The sequence below is a fragment of the Vulpes lagopus genome, chromosome 18 (genome assembly GCF_018345385.1).
Source record: "Vulpes lagopus strain Blue_001 chromosome 18, ASM1834538v1, whole genome shotgun sequence".
Lineage (NCBI taxonomy): Eukaryota > Metazoa > Chordata > Mammalia > Carnivora > Canidae > Vulpes > Vulpes lagopus.
Genome location: NC_054841.1, coordinates 42898058 through 42921559, shown reverse-complemented (window position 1 = coordinate 42921559; position 23502 = coordinate 42898058).

Genomic DNA, 23502 nt, shown 5'->3' with positions numbered 1-23502 from the left:
CAGGCATCCCTAGAATGTTATTTTAAAAAGCCGTGTTTTCAGGTAGCAGTGTGAGATTGATGTGCATAGCCCTGATCTCAGTTACCAGGGCTCTTCAGAGGTGCAGGGAGCTGTGAGGGTTTGGGGAGTGGAGCAAAGGTGGGGTGAGGGTAGGGGTGGCAGGAAGCAAGGCTGGTGAGGGAAGCTGAGGCTCCATATGCTTCCTTACCTGCCTGGCTGAGTTGTTCAGACTCGACCCTGAACTTTGGTGAGCCTATAAAATAACAATAAAACCTAATTGTAGAGAAAAGAACTTTATCAACGTAGTGATTTATTTGTGTAAATAATTACCCGTGTACCCATATATTTAATATTTTCAGAAAAGCCAATTGTCCTTTAAGAAGTTAATTTTTTAAATCTCATGATTTAAAGTTTATGAGTTAACAAGATTGAGCATGATGATCAGATTTTTTTTTTTTTTTTTAATGACAATAATGCAACAGCAGTGAAGAGCAAGTTCTAAAGAATGAAGAGATTAGGGGCCATAAGAAGTAAGAGTAAAGGATGGGTGGTAGCTCTGCTAAAGACAAACAAGATTTGTCATCAATGGGTAACTGGGAGTCATCAGAAATCCCATCTAATGTAGACTAGAGCTTCTCAAATTAGAAAATGCTGGGAATTCTAATATGCAGATCATGATGCAGGGACCTCAGCTCTCTGGCAAAGAGGATGATCCTGGTTGGGGCCCACATGCAGAGCTTCAGTCCCCAGGGGGCATGTCATAAATAACAGGGAGGGTGTGGATAAGACAAACTATAGAAGGAACAGTGGAATGACAAGATATCTTAGTCTCGATTAGCATGAACATTCACCACCACCACCACCATCTATTGGGTTTTTGGTCTCCCGTAGTTCCGTGAGGGCTCAGTGACCCAGTGTGGCTCAATCTTGGGTATGTGCTACTTTTTTAAAGCTATTCTCAGGAGCCAGATACCGTACATACCTACATCATCTCACTGAAGCCTTAGAACAGCCAGAGATTACTCCCTTTTTAAAGATGGGAACACAAAAGCTCAGAGCTGGTGGCAGCATGTAAGATGCAGAACCTGTCTGGCTCCAAAACCTTATTCTTATCACACATTAATGAAGTGCCTGCCATGCACCATACATGGAGCTCATTAAAGGATACAGTGCTCCCCGCCCTCCAGCAGCACAGACCAAAGGGAAGAAGGATGTGTCTGCGAATAGTTCCCATCCAGTCATGTGGGACAAGTACCACCGAGGTATTAGGTTTCTGCTCTGCAGGCTTCTTTGGTTAGAACTGTAATAAATGCCCTTTTACAAAGTAGAATCTTGAGAATGAAATACGCCTGAGTAACATTATATTTAAAGATAATAAACGATTGAACTTACCTTAATTTTCTCCCTCCCAACATTTTCCTATGAAAATTTTCTAACATAAAAGTTGGGGCAATTGTGCAGTTAATATCCAGATGCCCACTGCAGTTAACATTTTACTATATGCTTTTGTCACACACCTCTCTGTCATCCATCAGTCCTTCTAAAGTTGTAATGCATTACAAAGTTCCAGATACCAATCACTTCAACTCTAAACAGTCCACCTCCACATCATTAACTAGAGTCAGTATTTGTTTATAGTCCTTTTTAAAAAAATTTTTTTAAAGATTTTATTTATTTATTCATGAGACACACAGAGACAGGCAGAGACACAGGCAGAGGGAGAAGCAGTCTCCACGCAGGGAGCCCGACGTGGGACTCCATCCCAGGTCTCCAGGATCACACCCTGGGCCAAAGGCGGCGCTAAACCGCTGAGCCACCGGGGCTGCCCTATAATCCTTTTCTTTAAGTAAATTTGACTTGAAATGCAGAAATCTTAGGTGTACCGTTTAATGAATTTTGACAAACACAGATGCCCCAAACCATTCTCCAGACCTAGAGTGTTCCCATCACTCCAAAAAAATCTCTCACATTCTTTCCTAGTCATATTTCATCCCCATAGCCTCAGAGGTAATTGCTAGATTGGTGATTGCTGTCCTAGATCACATAAATAGAATTCGCTTTTTTTTTTTTTTTTTGAGAAGCCTATGGTCTTAACGAACACTTGCACATTAAGTAGACTTCAGATATACATCTGTTAAAATTAATTTATAGGAAATATTTGTTTTAGTTGAGTGGTAAGGAAGGTTGGAGGGTTGCACAGGCCTTTCAACCAGAGTATGTGTATCAACACATTCAACATGCTCAGTCAAGGAACCTCATAGTCCCCTGCCGAGTGGGAGATTCAATGGCTCACAGCAGTCAGCCCCAGTCTGGGGCTCCTAGGCCTCTGGATATCCTCAAGGTCACCTCCGAACACTTATTTTTAATATTTCAAAATATCAAGTAGAAGTGATACATTAATTTCCCACAAGGCAGCACAGGCTGAGAGAAGTAGCTTTTAATTCCCTTAGTTTTTGGCTGTTATTATGTAGTCATAATAGCTAATGTTTCCAGAATGTTTGTTCTGTCTCAGCCACTGTTTTAAATGCTTTACACATCTAATTTCATGTGATAATATCAATCAGTTGGCATCGCATTTCGTACATGGTAGGTGTATCTATGCTTTTAGAAGCCAGAAGACAAAAAAGACAAAAAAAAAAAAAAAAAAAAAAAGAAGCCAGAAGACACATTTTCCTTCTAAATGTGTGCGTTGTTTGGTAGATTAAAAACCTTCAAAAAAAAAAAAAAAAAAAACCCTTCAAAATAGGAGACCTATGGAGGAAAGATAATGAAAGAAATATCTAAGCTAAAAACAGGTGTTTTTACTTCATTAGTGTGTAAGGAGAACCATTCTTGGTGAGCCCTTGAAATACAAATAATGGATAATTTATTTTAAATCACATATTGAAAATGTGAGTAGTTCACATTATGGGAATTGGAAGGTATAAATCATCAGAAATGGGTATAATAAATTTATGATTAGTCATTCTTAATTTATAAATATATATATATACACATACTTTATTGGTTAAGGGACGGCTTTGTGTCATTCATCGTAAAAAAGGAAAAACATCCAAACACAATGCCATACAGAATTGCATGAAAAAGAAAGAAATCCCCCAAATTCCATCATTCAGAAACAACTATTATTAACATTTGGTGAATATCATTACAGATATGAATAACAGAGCTGGAAGGAGAGATACTTACAGCTAACATTTGAACACTGTACTAAGAACTTCACATGGATTACCTGTAAACCACAAACTGGGGACTATTTAATCTCATTTTACGGATGAGTTCCAAGCAAAATTTAAGCAACCTTCATTCACTAGCAATCTGAGTCACAATTTCAGACTCTTAACCACTTGGCTATAGTTTTACAAAATTGGGATTATATTAGTCATGCTTTTTTGTTGTTGTTGTTGTTTTAAGATTTCATTTATTTACTTATTTGCCAGAGAGACAGACCATAAGTAGGTGGAGAGTGGCAGGCCGAGCAAGAAGGAGAAGCAGGTTCCCTACTGAGCAGAGAGTCTGGTAGGGTTGACTCCAGAATCCTAGGATCATGACCTGAGCCAAAGGCAGGTGCTTAACCAACTGAGCCACCCAGGCGCCCCTAGTCATACTATTTTAATGATTTAAATTAGACATTAGATTTTCTTGGATTTAGGGAAAAAAGGGGAAATGAAACAGATCTAATTGAATTTTGAACATTGGCTAAACATAATGTGGCCCTTCTAAGTTTTTTATTTAGGATTTTATTTATTTGGAGGAGAGAGAGAGAGAGAGCACATGGGGGTTTTGGGAGGTGGGAGGGAGAGAAGTTGGTGGGGAGGGAGAAGTGGACTTCCTGGTGATGGGGGAGCCTGACTGGGGCTCCATCCCAGGACCCTGAACCTCAGCCAAAGGCAGATGCTTACCTGAGTGAGCCACTCTAGTGCCCCTAAGTTATCCTTCTAAAAATAAGGAAAAGATGATGGAAAACACAAGTCAACAGAGTATTTTTTAAAAGTACATATTTCAATCTTAGGCTATACCGATTGAAGCGCTGTGAGAAATGTGTAAATCGGCGTATAAATAAACTCCCCGCGGCCCGCCACGCACCTGGGTGCCTCAGCGGTTGTGCGGCTGCCTTTGGCTCAGGTCTGGATCCTGGGTCCTGGAATCAAGTCCCATTGGGCTCCCTGCAGGGAGCCTGCTTTTCCCTCTGTCTGTCTGTCTGTCTCTCTCTCAGTATTTCATGAATAAAATAAAGTCTTAAAAAAAAAACAACAAAAAAACCCAAAACTCCCTCAATGCTCAGTTTTTGTGTTTTTATTATGTAAAAATTTACGTCGTTTACATCAATTACCCTGTAATTCTCATGGTGGCTTCATCTTGGATCTGTATTAAACTGGATTCTGTGCGCAATAATAGTTCATTTACTGCAGCTCCTCTAAATGTCAGTTCTTCAGTAATATCACATTTTTGTTGGCTGGATTTCAGCAAGTCATTTTTATGAAGGTCTAAATTTTTAAAAAAGGCAGAAGAGACGAGTTCCAAGTTCAATTTCCCTCTTTGGGACGCACATGTCCGGGAATCCAGCGTCTTCCCCTGTAAGAGATTTACCCAGCTGGGTGCCCGGAGGTGAGGCATTTGACCCCTTTGGGCCTCAGTTTCCCCATCTGCAATATGTGGGTTTGAACTAATCGCCTCTGAGGTCCTTTCCAGAAGCTTCTCCGACTTTCCACCCAAGCGGCTTGTCCGCGGAAAGGCCCGCCCGATTCTCCTGGGGGCGCCACTGAACGGCAGGGGGCGCCCTGAACTCGGCGATGCATTCCCTGGGGAGCCAGGGGCACTGGGAGCCGGCATCTGCGGTCCAGAGGCCAGCCTCCTCTCTGAACAGCATGGCCAGCTAGGGCCTCAGGGGAATCCGCTGGTTTTTGTATTGAGAAACATTTCATTGTATTTTAAGTCTGGATATCATTGAAGGAGGTGGAAATAAGGACTCATGGTCTTATAGCTCTATGGCAATTTACTGCTCTAAAATTAAACAGAGTTGGGTAATATAGCTAGTCTTTTTTGGAGGGTAGGGTCGGGGTGCGGAGTTCACATAATGTTCCAAGGTTCTCAGAACATGAATTCATTCTTTCATTCATATTTATTGATGGTCCACTTTGTGCCAACCATCATTTGTTTACAGCATTAACAAAACAGAGCCCTCGCCCCCATTGAAGCCTATGCTTTGTGAGGATTTTAAGGTGGTGGGCTGAAATAGGATCTCAGGTGTCAGAATACATATGTGGAGGCATATTTGAGCTAACCCTGGATGTGGCCCTTACAAACATCATATAATATTCAGGGGAAGCTGCTCATGGGGTAGAAAGTCCGCTATCTATTCAGGAATTTTTCTACCAGCAAAATGGGGCAATTGAGAAACTGACTATTGAATGAGTTAAATGCACAAATAAAATATTCTGAAAAGAAAGAGAAGAAAGCCAACTCAGTTTGTATTCATCAGTCTCAAAGGTAGTACATGGGTAGAAGGATATTAGTGTTCAAACTAACCATGTAGCTAAAGCACCTATGGTGGTGAGTGATGCGGGTTCTGGATTTAGGCTGCTCAAGTTTGAATACCAGCTCTGCTACTCACCAACTGGCTGATTCAAGGGAAATTTCTTATTCCACCTTCAGTGAGTCATGAAGATTCCCTGGGTCCATACACATGAACCATTAGAACAGTGGCCTGGCACATGGTCATTGCTCAATAAATGTTCACCATAGTCATCAACATGATTATCATTAGTTTTATTTTTTTAATTTTTAAAAAAGATTTTATTTATTTATTCATGAGAGACCAGAGAGAGAGAGACTGAGAGGCAGAGACACAGGCAGAGGGAGAAGCAAGCTCCCTGCAGGGAGCCAGACGTGGGACTCCATCCCGGGTCTCCAGGACCACAACCTGGGCTGAAGGTGGCGCTAAACCACTGAGTCACCTGGGCTGCCCCTCATAGTTTTAAATTGGCCTAATTTCTTTTCCTCCTGACTAAATTCCTTCAAACCTTAGTTTCAATTTGCTTAGTCAGCAAAAAATTTAAAAATAAAATTGAGCACCTACTATGTGCTTGGCACTGTTCTAGGCCCTAAAGGATTTGGCGATAGACGAGATGGTGTCTACCTTCTTATGAGCTTTCAATTTCTAGGGAACACGTTTTTTTCTTTTTTTTAAATAAACAAGTGAAGGTATGGAAGTTGTGTTTCTTTCTTTAGAATTAATTTTAATTGGAGGTGGGGCCTTTGGGAGGTGATTAGGTCATGCAGGCAGAGCCCTCAAAAAAGGGATTAGCGCTCTTACAAAATAGATCCCGGAAAGTTACCTCACCCTTCCCACCATGTGAGGACACAGGGAGAAGACTACTGCCTATGAACCAAGAAGTGGGCTCACACCAGACATGGAATCTGCTGGTGACTTGATCTTGGACTTCCGCATCCAGAACTGTGAGAAGTAAATGGTCATTGTTTAAGTCATCCTGCCTGTAATATCAGCAGCCACAACGGACTAGGAAAACATCTTCCACTTAAGGAATTGATACATGAATCCTCACAAAGATTGAAATCAAGATATCTTCTGGCTTCCTTCTCCACTTCCACCACTTGGAAACAGGAGGTGGAGATGCTAGACCTTCTCTTTTGGTAAAAGAACATTGCATTTGACTGTGACAAGATTTTAGACCTGATTATATCTTGAGTTGTGTTTATTCTAGCTGAAGACTGAATTTCAGGCTGATCCCTACAGTATAATGCCAGCAACTAGAGAATGACTGGATCGTGTTTCCTCCACCTTCAGATAATCTGGGTGAAATGAGTATATGTTACTGTTCTTACATTTCTCACCAGGGAACCATCTTCAATAGGAATTTCTAGAAAAAGATGCTCCCTTCCTTAAGGTATTTTACTTCCATCTTCTTTAAGTTTCCATTTCTGCAAGGTCTAAGATGTGAATTGCCCTCTCTGGTTTTGTTCAGTGTGCACCCTGTATGGCAGTATCAAACAGCTCTCCTGGTAAGTCTCATCAAATCCTCTGAAGACAAGAGCAGGAGAGCAACTTATTTCATAACCTTTTTTGTAATCGCCTTCTTTCTACCCCTTCTTCTCACCACCAGCTCTCCTCACCTGCAGTCAAACATAAAATTTTTAAAGATTTTTATCCATTTATTTATGAGAGACACAGAGAGAAGGCAGAGACACAGGCAGAGGGAGAAGCAAGCTCCTCGCAGGGAGCCCAATGTGGGACTCGATCCCCTGACCCTGGGATGACTCCCTGAGCCAAAGGCAGACACTCAATTGTGTCCCCAAAATTAAATTTTTTATGCCAGTGGTTAATAAGTCTATTCCAGATCCTAGCAATTAAATACATTCTTGGGAAAAGACAGCTCCTATCTAGATAGCTACCACAAATAAGCAAATAAAAAACACACACACTTAAGAAAACAAAACTAAACAAAATTTTAAAACCCCTATCAGGGCTGGCATGGGGCCACCTTTTTTGGCTGCCAGATTAGCTTTTTTTTTTTTTTTTTTTTTAAGATTTTACTTATTTATTCATGAGAAACACAGAAGGGGGGAGAGAGAGAGAGAGATTGAGAGAGAGGCAGAGACACAGGCAGAGGGAGAAGCAGGCACCATGCAGGGAGCCTGACGTGGGACTCGATTCCGGGTCTCCAGGATCACGCCCCGGGCTGACGGCAGTGCTAAACCGCTGAGCCGCTGGGGCTGCCCCAGATTAGTTTTTATGCTCTTATTTATTTTCTGAGTGAGTCTCAGAATTACGAGAGCCTTGCAATCTCTTGAATCAAAACCAAACTCTGCCCATAGCATATAAGATTCATCCCTTCTCCATGTTCTGGAGCTCCAGACCTCATCTCCTGTGTCAGGTGCGTGTCTCCAGGTGACTGTCAGGCACCTGTAGCTCAGCATGTCTCAGACCCACCCGGGTCCCGTCCTTCCCTGTCCTTCATCTCCTCCTTCGTCCCTAATCTCCATCGATTCCATTATTGTCTTCTCAGCTTTTGCAGCAATTAACCACCTTCTTGGAGTCTTTGTCCACACCTCTCTTTCCCCTCATCCTGCCATCACATCAGTTACCAAATACCTGCTGCCTGTCCAAGATTCTTTTTTTTTTTTTTAATTTATGATAGTCACAGAGAGAGAGTGAGAGGCAGAGACACAGGCAGAGGGAGAAGCAGGCTCCATGCACCGGGAGCCCGATGTGGGACTCGATCCCGGGTCTCCAGGATTGCGCCCTGGGCCAAAGGCAGGCGCCAAACCGCTGCGCCACCCAGGGATCCCCCTGTCCAAGATTCTTAAAACTATCAGGGTCTGTCTGTGGCATGGCCTCCAGGGAGAAATGCAACAGCTTCCGAGCCAGCGCGCTGGCATTTGGAAGGCCTCTCACTCCTTTCAGTCTCTGCTCCCCGTTAATCTAAGTAGAGCTCTGTCCATTCACCCGACCTACTTACAAACCTCCAGATGCTCCTCACCACCTTAGGATAAAATGTCAGCTCTGGTCCAGTCTACCCCACTTGCCCCTACTTTTAGCCACTATTCATTGTCCTCTTTGCTGCCCCCTGCCCATCTAATGCTACTCTCTGCCACTTCAAGCTACTTAAATTTCCTAAAAATGTTCTGCTTTGGGGAACCTGGGTGGCTCAGTGGTTAAGCATCTGCCTTTGGCTCAGGGTGTGATCTTGGGGTCCTGCGATCGAGTCCCACATTGGGCTCCCCGCAGGGAGCCTGTTTCTCCCCCTCTCTCTGTGTCTTTCATGAATAAATAAATAAAATCTTAAAATAAAAACAAAAACAAAACAATTCTGCTTTGAGCCCCTCACCTTTCAATACCCTGTGGATTGAATATCACCCTCTTCCCCTGGCAAATTCTTGTTCATCCTTCAGTGTCCCGCTCAAGTGCTGCCTCTTCTCTGTAGCTTCCCCACTCACCCCCTCTTCATGTGGCTTCCCTGGCACATGTTACAAGACTCTGCCCTGATGTTTCTCATCATGGTGCGGTGCAGCATGTTTCTCGTGGCTTTTTCTCCCATCAGGAATGAGCTCCCCCAGGAGAGGGAGAGGTGCCAGGTCTTCATGTTATCACCTAATGCCCTCAGAGCTGACACTCAGAAAGTGCACAGGAGTTGGTTGGAACCTTGACATGGAAAGATAAGAACAGTGAGATAGGCAGGTGACTCCAGGGACTGTTGGGCAACTTCCCATGAGCCTCAGAGATAGAAGGGAGGAGACTGCTGTGGCCAGGCTGGCCTTTGGCTATTCAGAGAGCTGGAAAACTCAGTGTTCAAAGTCAGAACTTTTCCCAGAATGTTTTTCTGTTTTGTGTACTTGGTATTCCAGGTCCTGTCCGACTAGGGCTTTATAAAATGAAATAAAGGGATCTGGACTGTTGACTGTAAAGTGATTATGTTTAGGAAGACATACCAAGAAAAAAGGTCACTAATTCAACAATCAAAATGTAACAATCAAAAATGTTAGAAAAGGTAAATCAAGGGGCACCTGGGTGGCTCAGTCAGTTTGGCGACCATCCTTTGGTTTCAGCTCAGGTTGTGATCTCAGGGTCCTGAGATCTAGCCCCACATCTGGCTCCATGTTCAGCGTGGAGTCTTCTTTTCTTCCTCTCTCTCTCCCTCCATCCCTTCCCCTGCTTGTGCAAGCTCACTCTCTGTCTTAAATAAATAAATAAAATAAATATATAAATAAATAAATAAATAAACGTTTTTAAAAAGTGAAATCAGTCTTGCTTATATGAGACATTTTGAATTCCTCAGAGTCCAAGATTCTACTGAAAATAAAATATGAATGAATCTCATTATCTTGCCTGCTTAAATTTCATTGATGAAATGTCACATTTTCTTTTTGCCTAGAAACAGTTTCTTCTAGGCAAAAAACAAATATTTTTTTAATTATTTATTTACTTGAGAGAGAGAGCAAGCAAGAGAGAAAGAGCACGAGCAAGGGAAGGAGAGGAAAGAGAGGGAGAAGCAGGCTCCCTGCTGAGCAGGAAGCCCAAAAACGGGCTCCATCCCAGGACCCTGGGATCAGGACCTGAGCCAAAGCCAGATGTTTAACCAACTGAGCCACTCAGGCACCCCCAGAAATATTTTTTTAAGAAACAAAAATGTTATCTTGGATTATAATTAAGTAAATTAACTTAAAAAATAAATATGTATCTCCCACAAATATATCCATTTATATTTATTTGATATATATTTGATATATTTTTATTTATAGTAATTTGATATATTAGTTATATATTTGTATTACTTTGATAAATGCTCTAATGAATAGACAACTGAGAGCCATGTACTGGGTACTCACTGTGTCAGCTAGGTTGCTGGGATTCAAAGGGGAGGATACTCAGTGTCGTTGGGGAGGTGATGAAGTAAAGAAATATTCATATCCATGTAGTGAGTGTAGAAAGGTCTTTTTAACATTCTTTTGGCACACACAGTTCAATCAGGTAATTATCCGGCGATGCTGGGATACACATCACAAAGGGGGTCACAAGCAGGCTTCAAGTGTGGCCAAAAAAGCATGCAGTCTAGCCAAGCAAATTCATATATAAGCAGGTGGGAGCTCAAGAAAGGGGCTCCAAACATCTTCTGATTTGGCCCTATTCTTTTACAATGAAGTTCCCAGACATGGGAACTATGGTGTGTGCAAGGTCACCCAGGTCCAGTGCCTCATACCACTTGACAAGACACTAGGAAAGCTTTGTGTTACCTGGCCAGGTGGAAACCAAACTCTACACTCAATACATTAGAGAGATGCTTTTAATATTTTTATATTCTGATCTACTATAGTTGTAGTTAACTTTTCTGATTTAGAAAATAAGCTTCAGATTACCAATAGGCTAGGATACATTCAGCTCAAGGGTAGACATGTATGTCAACCACTCAAGGTCCTGAGTATATCACATGTGCTGAGGGAATATGCATTAACCAGAAGACCCTGGGCTGCTTCAGATTCTTGATTGTCACTGAGAGATATGCCAAATAGGAAGAAGATTGCAGTGCATTGGAGATGAAAATTAGATGTCTTAAAAAGGCAAATTATTTCTTTCCTTTTCTTGGATTCTCTTTCATGTATGAATATTATAATGTCTCTAATAGCAGAGGGCTCCAGAAGGAACCTATCTCTCCATAACTTGCAGTTTCGTCAAAAGGAATGTTTCTTAATTTTATCTTTTTTTTAAATTCATATTTCTTTTCTTTCATTTTTCCCCCTTATTTTCATGGTGTGATACTTAGAAGACCCAAGTGCTTTTAGTAGATGTGCTAGCCAGAGATATTCTACAATTTCTTTTAGAGATATGTTAGGACATTTTTTGTTTCCCCTTTTGGAGAGTGTTTCAAACGACTCGGCTTTGATAGTGCTATGTTCATATTTGGATGGCAATATGCATATGCATTTTCCCAAATATCTCACATGTCTTAAGCCAGTGGCCACAAGCTCTAACAGGTCCATAATGAAAGTGAAAAGTACAAGACTGTTTCCAGTCTCTTCTTTACAGCCATTTTTCCAAGTGATCTTGAGATAGCCCCAACTGCATAAGGCCTAATGTGGGGATGATACCACCCCTGGATAGGTTTGTCACATAGATGAATAAGGTCATGTCTGCAAATGATTCTCAGCTCCTTAGAAGAAGATGATACCATGTAGCCATAATGATTATAGCAGTCAGGAGTCTAATTGTTTTTAGTGAGATCTGCTCTAGAGTCCCTTGTCCCTGTCTGGTTTCATTATAACAGCAGCTTTCTAAAGGAAGAGGGTGTTTCATGAGCACATGTAAGGATAAGAAAATTAATAATATCAGTCAATGTGTAGGACAATGTGTTATAATCATGCATTTTCCTTACAACTATTTTTAACAACTGGTCTTCTCCGAGAGGCACTGGCACGGTCCAGGGTGATCACTCCTGTATTCAGCAACATACTTTGCAAGGTCCTCATGGCCTTGTTTTCACTGCTTTGTTTAGTCGGGACATCTTCCCAATGTCTTGGGAAGTGGAGGGCAGGACCAGTAAATGCGGGCTGAGGAAGCCACAGAGTGCATTTCCGCCCCACGAGACTGACTTCAATCCACAGCTTGAACAACCCTGAGGCTTCCAGGTGGTTGAATGGGTTTCAGAATACACATTGGACTTCTGGAAGATTTGAAGGTAAGGTGCTCTAATGAAAGCACCTGCACATGGAAGACCTTTCTTGGATTGATAGATAGCCATTCTCTGGAAGGCCACATGATTTTACAGGTTGCTCAGGGGGTCTGTGGGGTGGTCAAGGCCAATGTTATGGAAGACGTTGTATATTCGGTCCTTTTCCGACACTGTGGAACTCTTATGTCAGAGGCCCTCAACCCTATGAGACCTAACAACCCCCCTGTTATAATTAGGTAAATCCCCTTTGCTCTCTGGAAATGAAATTCAGAGATAATAAATATATATAATTAAATACATATATACACATACACATCACATATACATCATATATATCATGTGCATATATATATTCCAAACTACATATATGTAAATATGTATGTATATATTCCTAAATATAATAGAAAAACATAATTTGTCAAGAAATACTACGTAATATGTATTTCAATATGCAGTTGTTTTATCATGACTACACTAGAAAACATAATAAAAGAGCAAATGCTAAAAAAAAAAAAAAAAAAAAAAAAAAAAAAAAAGAGCAAATGCTTATACCTATGTGTAGAAGTTAAACGGTTATATCTACTTGTAATGAATACATTTGAATTTAAAAGTAAGTGAGAAGTTCTGAGTACATTCTGGATGAGAAGGACCGAAGAATAAAAGGCTACATTTATGTGCAGGATAGACTGGAAATGAGTGTTTATGTAAGATAGAGCAGACTTAGTTGCATTTGAAAAGAGAAATGGTGGGAGGCACCTGGGTGGCTCAGTGGTTGAGCGTCTGCCTTTGGATCAGGGCGTGATCCCAGAGTCCTGGGATCAAGTCCCACATTGGGCTCCCTGCATGGAGCCTGCTTCTCCCTCTGCCTATGTCTCTGCTTCTCTCTGTGTTTCTCATGATAAATAAAATCTAAAAAAAAAAAAAAAGAAAGAAAGAAAAGAGAAATGGGGAACTAATCTTAACACAAGCAGGGATAACATGTTAGGACAAATATACTCCTGGAAAGATATGGACACACGAAGTATCAGTGGGCTCCCCGGCAGGAAACGGACAGCATACTTGAAGGAGGAAGTGAAGCGAAGGAGGTCTCATGATATAGGCAGGCTTACAAGAAACCAACAGGGAAGCAAAAGTTCCTGCAGGTTCAAGGGGAAGCAGCAATGGATGGAACTCAGTGAGTTGTGGAGCTGGCTCCACCTACACTGTAGCTGTGGGCAGAGGAGTTTGGCTACTGCCAACTCCTGCTGGGCCAGGAGGAAACCAGAATATTAAGTAGCCTGACCTCTTTCCTTCTACCCTCCGCTCTCTTCTCAGGGCCTCATGTTGGCCAGATCCAACAGGAGCCCAGGGGGTGAAGAACATCTGAAAGCTGTGTGGGACGTTAGCTAATTCTTTCTTTTGTAGGACTGCCTTGTGCACTGCTCCACCCACAGCTTTCCAGTATGCCTTCTGGGAAGGTACCCCATTGAGAATCACTGCTTTACCTTATCAGGCTGAAAAATTCTTTTCTTGCCTAGACTCTTCAAGGGCCTTTGGAAAAGAAGTGGATGACAGGCATCTGCACCCTCATCTAAGTGTTAGCGAGTAGGTCCGATTGTGGGATAGCTTTAAAGATGCTCTAACTTGTCATAACAAACTGGCTATACTGGTTTTCTATTCCTGCATAACCAATTATACCAAACCCTGGTAGCTTACAGCATAGTTAATTTCTTATTTCTCACTGTTCCTGGAGGACAGGAATTCAGACAGGGCACAAAGGAGATGGCTTATCAGACTCAGAGGTTTGGGGCTGGAATCATCTGGAAGTTCCTTCACTCACATATCTGTTGATGCTGGTTGTGGGCTGAGAGCCTAACTGTGGCACCCAGTGAAACAGCCATACATCCCCTCGGCATGTGGCCCATGCTGCTTTACAGCACGGTGACTGGGTTCCAAGAGCAATAAAGAAGAGAGCCAGAAGGAAGCTATAGGACTCAGCCTCAAAAGTGACAGCTCATCAGTTCTACCACATTCTGCTCATCAGAAGCCCATATCCAAAGTCAGGGCCAGGGAGGTGACTATGTCCACCTTTAGAGGGGAGGCATTTCAAAGAATTTGTGGACTTAGAACTACCATGCTGACCTTCCAGAAGATCCAGCTCCTGCTGGATATGTCAGAGACTCATCCTGTCCTTCCTTTAAAACCCCAAACTTACATGGGAGGCACTACAGCCATCTGTATCCTTGAAGCTAAGTGGCAGGTCTGGGTCCTCTGGGTAGGTCAGAAGGCAGACTTGGGTAAACCCAGCTTCATCTTCTCCAAAGGGACCTTGACACAGCTGTGAAAAGGAGGGACCTGCAGGACTCCATCCATTGAACTTTCTACTCCCAAAGTGCTCATTAGAGCGCCGCCACCTGCCACATACCTCCAGTTGACTACCTTACATCTGCAATGGTAGCAGCCTGGCTGTACTGGTCATTCTCTGCAGAACCCCCTCTGGCAGCAGTGCCAGAAGCCTTACTGTGTGGGCCAGTTGTTTGGGAAGACCACAGCTGAAAGAATGCTGGGCCTTCACCAAAGGTGGGTTGTGGGCCTGTGAGCCTCAGCAAGCATCTTTTTTTTTTTTTTTTTCCTCAGCAAACATCTTAAATGACCCTGGTGTGCCAGGTGTGTCTCTAATAAAATCCTATGGTGATAGGCTTGAACCTTATTGATGTACTTCTGGATCACCTACTTGGTGCTGGGCCTTGTCTTCCTCCCCACAATCATCCTGATGGATGAGGGTTGTTATCCCATTTCTTTGATGAGGAAACTGAGAGGAAGGGAAATGGAATAAATAAAGTAAGGGGACTCCTCTCTTACAAAAGTTGATGTACCGTCCAGGGAGAGCCAAGACTCTTGCCTGTTTGGGCATGTTGAATATCTGCAGCCTTTACCCGGCAGAGGGAAAACTCATCAGTAAGCCCTGGATGTATATGAATGCCTTCCAGCCTTCTGTAGGAAATAGATCTTCGTACACAGTAGATTAGGGAATCCAGACCAGCCATAGAATCCTTTCCGTGAATGGGTCAAGGAACCTGCTGAGGGTGCCAGCCAGTCACTGAGATGAAGCAGGGATGCTAACGCAGGTTTCTAAGTAAAAACCACTCTTTTAATTGCATCTTGTTGCTTCTCTAATTAAATGCCAAGATGAGAATGAAATCTTGAATTTGAAGTTGGAAACCTAATTATTTGGGTATTTAATATCTTGCTCTATAATCTCTTTCGTTTATCTTTATCGTGCCCTGAGGAAGATATTCTGCCCAACACTGATTACACAGAAAGAGAAACTAAGGGATAAGTACTATAATTACCTTAATGTTTTTAATTAAGCTTTTAATAAGCACCATAAAATAAACACTAAAAATACTAACATGGCACAATGAGATCATTTACCCTAATTCACAGCAGGCTAAGGACCAAATTTGTGTGAAGATTTAGGTTGTTTGGAAGCCACACACTGGTCATCTGTTTTCTGTATTGTACCTGTGCATAGTAATGCATAAGAAGAATGTAAGTATCTGTTGAGTGAATAATTTTATCTGAAATTAAATTCCTGTGTTTGTAATTTATTAAATAAAAATTGAGTAGGTATATTTTTTTTCTTTAAAAGTATGTGCAAGGTTGGGGAGCTACATCTGGCTGATTCGGTTGGGGGAGCATGACTCTTAATCTCAAGGTTGTGGCCTCAAGCCCCATGTTGGGTGTCGAGATTACTTAAAAACAAAATTAAAAAGAAATACACAAAGGTATGTGCATAAGTAACCGTAATGGTGAAATAAGAAACTCAGCACCTCCATCCTCTGACAAAGGTCAACAATTAGATGAGTATCCATAACAAAAACAGCTCTGAGAGAGCTCAGGAGTCCACTTGTTGAGAAGTTTCAGGAACAGAGTGGAACAAAAAAAACCCTTAGAATAACTGTACCAAAAGAGTAAGAACAGCCCTATTTTGCTGCTACCATCCCATCCCCCAGGCTGGCACCATTCAGTGCCAAGACGAGCTCCCTGGATTAAGAGAGTTCCCCTGCCACTAATTAGTAACATGAAAACATAAAATATACAATACACTGATAACAGTAGGTATATATATATATATTTTAATTTAATTTAATTTAATTTTTTTTTAATTTTTATTTATTTATGATAGTCACAGAGAGACAGAGAGAGAGAGGCAGAGACATAGGCAGAGGGAGAAACAGGCTCCATGCACCGGGAGCCCGACGTGGGATTCGATCCCGGGTCTCCAGGACCGCGCCCTGGGCCAAAGGCAAGCGCCAAACCACTGCGCCACCCAGGGATCCCAACAGTAGGTATATAGTCAGATTCAGAATACTCAGATATCGTAATATGGTAGTGTGTTGATCACTTAACTCTAGTATAAAGGTTAAGAGACAGAAGGATTAATGTAAATTCTGATATCAAAAACCATAAAACGTGGGCAGTGAGTAAAAGCCTAGAGATTTTGTATATCATCAAAGTTAAGTTGTTATCAGCTTAAAATAGACTGATATCTAGAAAATGTTTTATGGAAGCCCCAGGGTAACCACAAAACAAAAATCTACAGTAGATACACACACGATAAAGAGAAAGGCATCAGAGTATACCACTATAGAAAATCAACATCAAATCACAAAGGAAGACAGAGATAAAGAAAGGAACAAAAGAACTATGCAACAGTCAGAAAATAATTAATATGCTGGCATTAGTAAGTTTTTACCTATCAATAATTACTTTAAATGTAAATTAAATGCTCCAAAGAGTGGCTGAATGGATTAAAAAAAAAAAAAGAGTCAACTACATGCTGCCTATAGAAGACTGACCTCAGCTTCCAGGACCACATAGGCTAAAGTCAAGGGAGGGAAAAAGATATTTCACACAAATGGAAACTGAAAGAGACTAAAACAGACTATCAAAACAGACTTTCTCGAAAATATCACGAGACAAAGTCATTATATAATGAGGAGGTCCTTTCATCAAGAGGATGTAACAGTTGTAAATATATATGCACCCAACATTATAGCACCTAAATAATTCAAGCAAATACTAACAGATTTGAAGGGAGAAACAGACTGTCATAACAGGGGGCTTTGTGCCTCACTTTCAACAAAACATAGGTCAGACTTAAAAATCAATAAGCAGGGCAGCCCGGTAGCTCAGTGGTTTAGCGCTGCCTTCAGCCCAGGGCCTGATCCTGGAGACCAGTGATTGAGTCCCACATCCGGCTCCTTGCATGGAGCCTGCTTCTCCCTCTGCCTATGTCTCTGCCTCTCTCTCTCTCTCTCTGTCTCTCATGAATGAATAAATAAAAATCTTTTAAAAAAATCAATAAGCAAATATTTAACTTGAACTGTACTTTAGGCCAAATGGACCTAACAGACATATAGAGAACATTCCATCCAATAGCAGCAGACCATACATTTTCCTCAAGAGCACATGGAACATTCTTCAGGATGGATCATGCATTAGGTCACAAAGCAAGTCTCTCAGCAACTTTTAAAAGGTTGAAATCACATTTCATCCTGACCACAATGGCATGAAACTAGAAATTAATAGCAGGAGAAAAACTGGAAGATTCACAAATGTGTGGAAATTAACAACACACTCCTGAACAACCAATGGGTCAAAGTAGAAATCAAAACACATGTGAAGCCAATGCAAATGGAAACACAACACACCAAAATGTATAGGATGTAGGCAAAACAGTTCTCAGAAGGAATTTTATAGTGATAAATGCCTACATTGGGAAAAAGGAAAGACCTCAGATAAACAACCTAACTTTACACCTTGAAGAACTAGAAGAACTAGAAGAACCAGAAGAAGAAGAAGAAGAAGAAGGAGGAGGAGGAGGAGGAGGAAAAACTGAGGCAAAGTTAGCAGATGGAAAGAGATAACGATCAGAGCAGAAATAAATGAAATAGAGAATAGAAAAAGAATAGAAAAGGTCAATGAAACTTTGAATTGGTTTTTTGAAAATATAAACAATGGACAAAACTTCAGTGAGATTTACCAAGAAGAAAGAAGAGAGAGTAGTCCATGAATGAAGTTATTTTTGTGCCCAAGATTGCGAATCCGAGAAACCACCAAGGAGCCAACACCGATGCAAGTACATGAGGGTTTATTAAAAGCTGGAGCTTGGGTCCAAGTATACCTGACAGAGCGGAGCAGGGACTTGGACCCCGAGGCTAAGAGGCGTAGCAGCGTTATAGGGGCCAGTGGCCAATGGGATTGTAACATATACAGAAAGTTGCACAGTCGTGTCGGTCCACACGCAGGTGGCCAGTTGAATTACATTTTACCCTATAGTATCCATTTGCACTGGCCTATACTCTGATCAGAACTGGCGCACAGTTTTGCGGGCACAAGGCAGGGTTACATTGTTATGAGCCGATTTCCGGTAAGGGTGTGCCCAGCGGTTTGGCTAGGGTGGGGCAGCGCCTTAAGCAATAAGCAGGTCGGGGATCCCTGGGTGGTGCAGCGGTTTGGCGCCTGCCTTTGGCCCAGGGCGCGATCCTGGAGACCTGGGATAGAATCCCACGTTGGGCTCCCGGTGCATGGAGGCTGCTTCTCCCTCTGCCTGTGTCTCTGCCTCTCTCTCTGTGACTATCATAAATAAATTTTTAAAATATTAAAAAAAAAAAAGCAATAAGCAGGTCATGTGGGGGTGATACAGGAGGTGGCGGGTGTAGCCCCAAATGGAGTTAGTCCTACTCTGCTTGTCCAGGGTAGGGGATTTTTGTTAAATTTTCTGGGTCCCACAGTTATAAATGCGAAAAGAGAGATTAAACAGATACCACAGAAATACAAAGGGTCATAAGATATTCTTCTGAACAATTACATGCCAACAAATTGGACAACCTAGAAGACACAGATATATTCTTAGAAGCAGGCAACCTACCAAGACTGAGTCATGAAGAAATAGAAAATCAAAACAGACCAATAATGACTAAGGAGATTGAACTAGTAATTAAAAACCTCCAAAGGAAGAAAATCCCAAGAGCAGATGGCTTTACTGGTGAATTCTACCAAATATCTAGAAAAGAATTAATGCCAGTACTTCTCACACTTCCAGTAATTTAAAAAGGAGGGAATACTTTCACATTCATTTTATGAGGCCAGCATAACCCTGATATCACAGCCAGATAAGGTCACTACAAGAAAAATAAACTACAAGTCCATAGCTCTGATGAACATAGATGTAAAAATTCTCAACAAAATCCCAGCAAGCCAAGTTCAGCAGTAACATTGAAAGGGTAATACACCCTGATCAAATCGGATTTATCCCCAAAATGCAAAGTTAGCTCAACACTGGATCGTGCAGCAAGAATATTGTACTGTTCGTGGGAATGTAAACTGGTGTCGCCACTATGGAAACTGGTATGGCAGTTCCTCAAAAAGTTAAAAATAGAAGTACCATATGATCCAGCAATCTAACTTCTGGATATATATCCAGAAGAAATGAAAACAGGATCTTGTAGAGATACCTGCATTCTCATGTTCAGTACAGCATTACTCACAATAGCCAAGATACATAAACACTCTAAGTGCCCATCAACAGATGAGTGGAAAGAAAAAAAAAAAAAAAACAGATGAGTGGAGAAAGAAAATGTGGTATATATGCACGATGGAATATAATTTGGCCTTAAAAAAGAAGGAAATCCTGCCATTTGTGACAACATAGGTGGACTGTGAGGGCATTATGCTAAGTATTTGGAAATGGCTTTTATTTATTTTTAAAAAGATTTCATTTATATATTTATTTGAGAGAGAGTTAAAGTGAAAGAGATCACAGAAGGAGAGAGAGAAGCAGACTCACTCCTGAGCAGAAAGCCTGATGTGGGACTTGATCCTAGGACCCTGGGATCATGACCTGAACTGAAGGCAGATACTCAACTGACTGAGTCACCGAGGTTCCCGGAAATGACCTTTAGATACAACACCAAAAGCAGAATCTGTGAAAGAAAAAATAGGTAAGTTGGACTATGTTAAAAAAAAAGACAAGTCACGAAGTGGGAGAAAAACTTTGCAAAAACACATATCTGATGAAAAACTATTATCCAAAAGATACAGAGAACTCTTAAAAGTCAACAATAAGAAAACAAAGAACCCACTTTTTAAAATGGGCAAAAGATTCAAATAGATATCTCACCAAAGAAGTTATATACATGACACGCATATGAACAAATGCTCAACACCATACATCACACAGGAATTGTACATTAAAACAACAGTAAAAAAAAAAAAGTAAAACAACAATTAAATACCACTACAAACCTGATAGAACGGCTAAAATCTAAAACACTGACAACACCAAATGCTGGTGGGGATGAGGAGCAACAGGAACTCTCCTCATTGCCAGTGGAATACAAAAACGCACAGTCACTTCAGAAGACAGTCTGGCTATTTCTAACAAAACTAAATGTAATCTTATTATACAATCCAGCCATCACACTTCCAGGTATTTCAAAAATAAGTTGAAAACTTATGTCTACACCAAAACCTGTGCATGAATGTCTATACCAGCTTTATTCATATTCACCAAAAAGTGGAAGCAATCAAGATGATCTTCAGTAGGTGACTGAATATACGTACTGTGGTACTTCCATACACTGGCATATTATTCAGTAATGCAAAGAAATGAGCTATCAAGCCACAAAGGGGGACCTGGGTGGCTCAGTTGGTTCAGTGTCTGTCTGCCTTTGGCTCAGGTGACCATCCTAGAATCCTGCAATCGAGCCCCACATCAGGCTCCCTGCTCAGCAGGAGATTCTGCTCCTCCTTCTCCTTCTGCCTCTCCCTGCCCCCTGGCTCGTGCATGCTCTCTCAGTCACTCTCTCTCTCAAATAAGTAAATAAAAATCTTAAAAAAAAAAAAAAAAGCCAAAAAGAGCCATGGAGGAACCTTAAATGCATATTGCTACACAAAAGAAACCAATCTGAAAAGGTTGCATATTGCATGATTCCACTTCTATGAAATATGGAAAAGATAAAACTATGGAGATAAGAAGACCAGTGGTCACCAGAGGTTTGGGGGCTGAGGGGGGGATGAATAGTTAGAGCAAAGGAGATTTTTAGGGCTGCAAAAGTATTCTCTTTGAAACTATAATGGTGGACACATGACCATATGCCTTATCAGAAACCTATAGTCTGTACAACACAAAAAGTGAATCCTAATGTAAATTATGGACTTTCAGGGGATCCCTGGGTGGCTCAGCGGTTTAGCACCTGCCTTTGGCCCAGGGCGCAATCCTGGAGTCCCGGGATCGAGTCCCACGTCAGGCTCCTGGCATGGAGCCTGCTTCTCCCTCCTCCTGTGTCTCTGCCTCTCTCTCTCTCTCTATGTCTATTATAAATAAATAAATAAATCTAAAAAAAAAATTATGGACTTTCAGTTAACAATAATGTAATAATAGTTCATCAATTACTACATATGAACCACACTAACTCAAGATGCTAAAACAAATATTGTATAAATAATAAAGAGTGTGTGAGCATGTGCAGTTATTTAACATATAGAGGTGTAAAATTAAAAAATAATATCATAAGGAAAGGAAGGGAATGGGTCTATACTGGGGAAAAATTGATATATTTTGCCAGAATTCAGTCAATATTACTTGAAGTGGGGTTTCAATTAAAATCTGTATTATGGGGCAGCCCGGGTGGCTCAGCAGTTTGGCGTAGCCTTCAGTCCAGGGCCTGATCCTGAAGACCCAGGATCGAGTCCCGCATCGGGCTCCCTGCATGGAGCCTGCTTCTCCCTCTGCCTGTGTCTCTGCCTCTCTCTCTGTGTCTCTCATGAATGAATAAATAAATAAATCTTTAAAATATAAAATAAAAAATAAAATCTGTATTATAATATCTAGGACAATACAAAAAGAAGGTAGCAGAGAAAAGAGGAAATGGCAGTGTTCTTGAAAATACTTGGTAGGGTCTCATGTTGCTGTGGTGTTGCCCATGGGAGTGTGGCCCCTCTCACTAATTACATTGACGGGAAAACCGAGAAATTGCTAAAAGCCACAAGGAGGATCGGCGGCTGAACCCAGGAGCACATAGAAAGCAGGTTTCTCCGGACTGCCACATCTTTCTGGGGGCTTACTAGGGGAAAAAAAAAATCCTCTAAGTCCTTGTGAACCTCGATTTATGATTTTTTTGGGGGTGGGGAGAAGATGAAACAAAAACAATAACCAGAATTTAAGACGTCAACCTAACTATCAGAGCTTCCCGGTCCTGTGTCTTATGTATTTTTATTAATTATTTGGCGATTTTTCCAAACCCATCCAACATGCTAGATAACAGCCAGTCCTCCAAAGTGCTCCATAACCTGCTTATGTTTGAATCAATCAGATGGACTCTTCTTGAATGTTTTTGTCAGCTTGAAGCTTTCCTGTACTTGAATGTTAAATGCTTGGTCTGAGAACATGAGCAAGACTTTTGAGCACTGATGTAACATAATATGTGAGTGACATGGGGGAGTGAAAGCTGGTGATTTTATTTTATTATTTTTATTTTATTAAAGATTTTATTTATTTATTTATTTATTATTCATTAGAGACACACAGAGAAAGACGCAGAGAGATAGACGGAGGGAGAAGCAGGCTCTTTGCAGGAAGCCTGATGTGGGACTTGATCCCTGGACCAGGATCACACCCTGAGCTGAAGGCAGACACTCAACTGCTGAGCCACCCAGGCTTCCTGAAAGCTGGTGATTTTAAAAGTCCTTTAATATAACATGTTGCTGTTGGCCTCCCAATGTGCATTTCCTCTCTAGACAGGGCCTGAGCTGAAAACCCTGCAGGCACCTAATGCTAGGGCCATTCTGGGGATAAAACATAATACTCTGATACTGTATCACAACCCTGGGCTGTGGAGCTGGTTTAAGTAGTTGGAGAAGCTCCCCAGGTGTTTCTCCGGGACAGCCAGGGTTGAGAGCCCCTGGAATAGTGGCTTCATTAGCCACTTATTAATTAATTAATTAATTAATTAAACACTTTTTTGTGTTTCATTCATTGACCTTCTCAATTTTCTAGACTTTCTCTTGCAATAACAGTCCAGAGGACCCTGGTAATACTCTCTCGCCCCGATAAGAGAAAATCCCACATTGGGGCCCATTGGTTAATTCACTTGAGTCAGCATACGGAAGGTTAATAAAGGGAAGAAATGAAAGTTGTTATTTTTCTGGAAGTTCAACTCTTATCTCACATGAAAAAATGGAAAGGGATGTTTGCTTTTTCAGAACTCTGCATGGCCAGCCTGACTCAGTTAGTGAGCTTGGGTTCAGCCACTGCTGGGTTTACACATTG